At 48.0% G+C, this 6,130-nt stretch overlaps 1 protein-coding gene across 1 annotated transcript in view; it reads right to left on the bottom strand.

The window, feature by feature from the left end:
• HOXC4 (homeobox C4) overlaps nt 1-6,130 on the bottom strand; it is a 66,105-nt gene that overhangs the window by 913 nt on the left and 59,062 nt on the right. The window lies entirely within an intron of this gene.

Here is a 6,130-nt window from a genome sequence, read left to right on the forward strand (position 1 = left end):
CCCACCCCCTCACCCCCCGCCCAAATCTTGAGAGGGTCCCATTTCCTGCTCTTGTAATTCAGAAAACTATCCTTTCATTTGTAAAGAAAAAGGAAATCTTATCTGGTAATGGTAACATTGGGGTATTGGTCAGTCGAAGAGCAATTCATTGAGAGCACGCTCAATTTTCTATGAAAAAATGGAAGGTGGAATAGGGGAGAGAAAACGGCGCTTGGGCTCTGAAGGGCGAAACCCCAGGGGTGTGGGGCGGGTTCATCGCGCAGTGAACCCGCTCAGGCGGCCACGCAGCCGGTTCCCCGCGCCCGCCTCCCAGCCCAGCGCCCTATTGTCCTCCAACCAAGCCTGGGGTCGTGACCCAGTTGAAGGCGACAACGCGCCCCCGGGCAGACTCGGCGTGGAACCCAGAGGAGGAGCCAGGCTACCGCCAGCCTCTTGCATCTCGCCTTTGCGGGGCTCGCGATCCTCAAGACCCCGGCGCTGGGACCCCCATGAAGGCAAGCCGCTTTGTGCCCCATTCTCTTGCTCCCGGCTTCCGGGAAGCCAGAGACTAGAGCGGGAACCTAGGGTTGGGCTATTTGGCAGTGCCTGCCTACAGACTCCGTTTTAGGATTTCTCTGCCCAGAAGTTCAAATATACTTTGCTCTCGCAATCTCTGACGCTGAGAGGGAGGGTCCGAAAGGAGGAGTGAGTAGAGGTGACACTTCTTTGGGCTTGATCCATACCTATCTCGGCTGGCAGAGCAGACCCCAGAGAACCTGATCTTCCAGAATCTGGCAGTTGCTGATGGGGGCTGGACATTTAAAATCGTCCCTTCCCATTATTAAACTCTGTAACCCTATTCCCCGGCAAGCACACTCCCAGACCCTCCCTACCCACCCTTGCTTCCCAGGCCTCCTGGTTTGTCAGCTGGGCCTCAGAACTGAAAGCAGGAAGGATGAGCTGCAGACGCCTTACCCCTCCTTGCATGGATGTGGGCTCAGCTTCTGGATGGACCCTGCGTTCAAAGAAGCTACAGAGCTGACACCAGAGAGAAGAGTGGAAAAATCCCGAGGAATGGAGGGAGAGCCAGTTCTGAAAAGAGGCCCCTGGATCTGGAGGGCAGTGAGCAAACCTTGGTTTCTTCTCTGCTCCCCAAACCCAAAAGGGATCTGAGCTCCTCAAGCTGCACAGGTTTTAAGGTGGCTGAGGGACCCTTTGGGTCTCTGGCTCAAACAATGCACCCTACCAGTCTTCCTTCTCAAGAGGCAGCTAAAACTCGGAGAAAAATTAAAATGTGGCTAAGTGACCGGGGTGCAGAAAAAGCAGGTCAGTTCTAGCAGAAAGATTGGTCAGAGGCAAAGACTTCCTTTTCTACCAAATCCCCCAAATGTTTATTTTGGGCTCCTGCCCATCCAGATAAATCAAGCTAACAGATTAGGAAGTTCATAAAATTGTATTCTTAGGTAATGACATCCAGAGAGGCAATAAATATTCCCTCTGATGCCCGCTGGAGTTGGGGGATCCTCCCTCTCTTTTTCCAAGCTGAGAATGGTTTATTGAAAGGGGAACTTTCCATTAGAATTAGCGCTCCAAAGGTGGGGTGCCAGAGAGAAGCCGTGGAAACCATGAGAAGTGGCTTTGTGAGGGCAAACTCTCCCAGGACTGGTGGATCTGGAGGGCAGTGAGCAAACCTTGGTTTCTTCTCTGCTCCCCAAACCCAAAAGGGATCTGAGCTCCTCAAGCTGCACAGGTTTTAAGGTGGCTGAGGGACCCCTTTGGGTCTCTGGCTCAAACAATGCACCCTACCAGTCTTCCTTCTCAAGAGGCAGCTAAAACTCGGTACCCGCTGCAGGAGAAAAATTAAAATGTGGCTAAGTGACCGGGGTGCAGAAAAAGCAGGTCAGTTCTAGCAGAAAGATTGGTCAGAGGCAAAGACTTCCTTTTCTACCAAATCCCCCAAATGTTTATTTTGGGCTCCTGCCCATCCAGATAAATCAAGCTAACAGATTAGGAAGTTCATAAAATTGTATTCTTAGGTAATGACATCCAGAGAGGCAATAAATATTCCCTCTGATGCCCGCTGGAGTTGGGGGATCCTCCCTCTCTTTTTCCAAGCTGAGAATGGTTTATTGAAAGGGGAACTTTCCATTAGAATTAGCGCTCCAAAGGTGGGGTGCCAGAGAGAAGCCGTGGAAACCATGAGAAGTGGCTTTGTGAGGGCAAACTCTCCCAGGACTGGGCAAAAAGCAGAGAAAAGGTTGCTGAAACTGCCCCAGCCCACTGCTCCTCCCGTCATCACACCATTCTCAATCTCAAGGATTCCCTTGGTAGTCACTGTCCCATAATCATAGAAAAGCAGACAAACTGTGCCTAGCAGGGGCTACCCTGGCCCCAAGCTCTGGAGAACCCTTTAATTGTCTTATCTTCCTTACCACTCCCCCAAAATACACACAGGCACTCTGGATCCACCAAATCCATGCATGAAAAAAGCTGATGCACAGATTGCAGAAAAAACTTTGTAGGCAAGTTCATACAAACAGCACTGAGAAGCCTTCAAAGAAATATAGTTGCCCTGCTTGGCCTTTCCCCCAGGCTCACTTTCTCAGCTCTCTCCCCTTTTCAGGCCAAGTTTTTTCTCTCAGGTACACCAGTCAGCGCAGAAACTCCACTTTCCCCAAGTAGAAGCCGTCCGTTCAGGATTAGATTTCCCGCCTTCCCTCCCCAAGACCAGAGTTGAGATAAAAATTGAATGGCAAACAGAGATAGAATTGAAACTGCTATGCGTCTCGCCCCCAGAGGGATCGAGTGCTAACTACTTACATGTCAAGGGGCTTTTTGACCTGTGGGGATCTCTTGGTGCTTGGAGAGAAGGACCTTGGAAAATTGGTGTCGTCGTTTCACCCTGTCTTCTTTTTACTTGGCCATTGGAGAGAGAGGTACAAGGTGCTAGCAGGCATTCATGCGCCTTGCCTCTTCCATGACTCTGGGCAAGAAACCGCCACCCCCACAAAGGCAGTGGCATCCTATCTGGAGACCAGGGGCTGAGCCAGAGCTGGCTTGGGAGGGTCGGAGATGGGGGTGGGGGAAAGGTCAGAGGCGCTGGTGAATATAAAGGCGATGTGAGAGAAAATGCTGTGCCCTCCCCGTGAACCTGGGCAGCGTCCCCCCCTCCACCCCCCCTCAGCCTTTCCCCACTGCTCAACCCAACTTCAATAAAAAGCCCCAGCCCTCAGCCCTGGGCTTCCCAGTGAGGCTGTAGCAGCATCGGGGGGAGCAACAGCTGCAGGGGACCAAGCCTGCCAGAGCTAAAGACCCTGGCCCAGGTTGGCCCCACACACTTCTCTCCCCAACCCTCCCCAGCAGCCTGATCCTTATATCTGGGTGGTCAGGTCTAAGGCAAAGGGGAGCTTTAGGGAAAGAGGAGAGAATGGAGCCCACTGGAGGGAAGACCAGAGGCCAAAATCTTAAAAACTCAAATGTAAAGGGGTTTAGTTTTATTTTATTGGTCAAGAATTATGGATTTCTGATGTTTCAGACCAAGAGGGATAGAGATACAGAAAGAATGATTATGCGTATATGTGTGAGGAGCAGAAGGAGAAACTGGAGCCCCTAAAGAGGGGAAATAAAAGACTGTCCCAATTCTTTTAATCTGCTTTTCCTTCAACAAGTTCAGGGAGAAGCTGAAGAAATAAAAGACAGTGGTTTCCCCCCTCTTTGCTTTCATCTTTTCCATTTTCAGGAGGAGAGGGAATAAATTCCCCTAAAACCAAACGAGCAAAGTTAGGAAAGGACTATGAATCTTAATTTTCTTTTTTCACCCCTCTCTTCCCATCTTCGCTTCCTCACAGGATTGGAAAGACACGCAGGTCCACCCCTCAGACCTTCCTTTCCTTTTCCCAAGCACAGCTAGACCCTCTCTTCCTGCCCCAAAGTCAACTCTCTCAAGATGACAGCAGCTCTAGTCAGATTTGGCCCCTAATTCACTTGATTACATAAAATAACTCTAGATAATTGTTGGCCCTGCTTCCTTGCACTGTAGGCAGCATGTTTTGCTGTCTCCAGGGCACCATTGAGGGAGGAGAAAGTAGACCTACAGGACCAAGTGATTCCTCTCAACACACACACACACACACACACACACACACACACCCCTCCAAGAACCAGCCAGCCAGCAAGTGGTAAAAGAGGAAATAAATCCAGAGCACACCAAACAGATTTTTACAACTTGGTCCCCTTGTTGCCTTTCACTCCAGAATCTGGGGAGAAAGGGGAGGAGTATCCCGGGCTCTTCTACGTACCCAGATCTCTCCTCCTTCTCTTTTCTACTTCTGATAGTGCTCCATCCTAAAATTTGGATAAATTGCCTGAGAAACTCGCCAGCTGCCTCCCCCACATCCCAACAAACAAGCAAAAATTTGAGCAGGTCATGCTTAGAGCTTGGTCTTCAGAACCAGAATTATTTGGGAACCTTTGGCTTAAATTAACTATTCAGGTAATCCAGACCAGTTTTTTTATTTTGCTTCTTTTTGTTTTTGGTTTTTAGCCCCAAGAAAATAAGTTTAAAACAAAAATTTTACAGCCAGAGAGCCTTCCCTTAGCCTTGCCGGGACCTGGGAGGTTGCTGAAACAGGGTGGTCCCTGCCTCGCCCTGTATCTTTTCTCAACACCTGGCAGGTCCATGATAAAAAGTTAGGGGGGAAAAAATAAAAGTTCTTCATTATCTCCAGGCATCAGGCTTTGAGGCCTACCCATGCAAGGGGCCTCCCAGGCCTCTGGCCTCCACTTCACCCTTCTTTCCAAGTCTAAACAAACAGAGAAGCCATCCTGACAGGTCACTTTGCTGCTTCAGAGTCACCAGCTCAAAATCTTTCTTCTTTTAAGGAGAACGTACATGTTGAAGGGGCATCTTTCTTAATCCCTCCCCCCTCCAAAAAAAAAAAAAGCCCTAAAAGATCAAAACTCTTTTCCCTTCTACCTAAACTTGCCTTCTTGTCTGAAATTAGGCAGGCCTGTTCAGCATGGAGAAGGGAGAAGGTAAGAGAGGGAAATAGAAAAAAGAAAGCACTGTGCCTAACTATAGAAAAGTGAGACCCCCCCCCCAGCCCCACTGTAAGTACCCCCATGAAAGTCTGAACTCTGCAAAGTCAGAGGGAAGGGACAGGAGAAATCAGCCTTAATCTCCCACATGCCCTCTTCTGAGGATCCCCTATCCCAACCCCCTTATTGGTTCTTTTAAGGATATTGTAAAACTAGAGTTGAGAGTTAAGATTTGTGTGTTTGCTTAGAGTAAACTTAGGTAACTATAGAGAAGGTGGGATGTTACCAGACCAGAAAGAGGAGGGGGATAAAAAGAAACCATCAGACATTGACGTAAAACTAATTCACATCCACTGGTTTATTATTGATCACGGGGCATTTCACATCGACACTAAAATTCTTTATTGCAAGTTTTACAATAATCAAGTAAATTCAGTCCAAAAACACAATAACCACGATGGGGGGTGAGGTGGGGAGATTCTACCTATAGACTGCCTCTCTGAACTGAAAGTTCATTTTTATTTTCTTTTGGCTCCTCAAACTGAACAGCTCTGAGAGGCTCTCCAGATGCATTTAGCTTTGTCTGCTGTCTTCCCCCATCTCCTCCCAGCCTCCCCCCACAACAATAATACAAAAGAACTTCATAGCTTTGTTCTCCTTAAAATGACTTCCCTCTCGCTAACCTCCCCTGGTGCATTTTCAATGCAAAAGGCCTAAGGAAAGAGGGGGGAGAAGGAGGAGGAGGAGAAGGATGAGAATTAGCTTTAAAAATCTCTTTCCTTTTTTCTTTTCCTCATTTCCCCTGAAATTCACCCAAACCAGACCAGCACACCTTGCAATATATAATTTTTGCAGTTTTTTTTTCTTAAAAAATAAATAACCCCCCAAAATGGCCTTTAAAAAAAACAAAACAAAACCCAGCAGGTACCATGCTAAGACAACATCACATGCTTTAAGGGTCCTTAATAGTAGAAGGGAGAGAGGGCAGGGGGCTTGTTTGTTTATCTGTTCTGTCTGTTTGGAACTGACAAGGGATAAGGTGGGAAGAAGAGAGAAAAGAACCAAAATATATATATATTAAATTCTATAAATAAGAGTCAATTTGTATTTTAGG

Source organism: Myotis brandtii, unplaced genomic scaffold (assembly GCF_000412655.1).
Source record: "Myotis brandtii unplaced genomic scaffold, ASM41265v1 scaffold29, whole genome shotgun sequence".
Taxonomy (NCBI): Eukaryota; Metazoa; Chordata; class Mammalia; order Chiroptera; family Vespertilionidae; genus Myotis; species Myotis brandtii.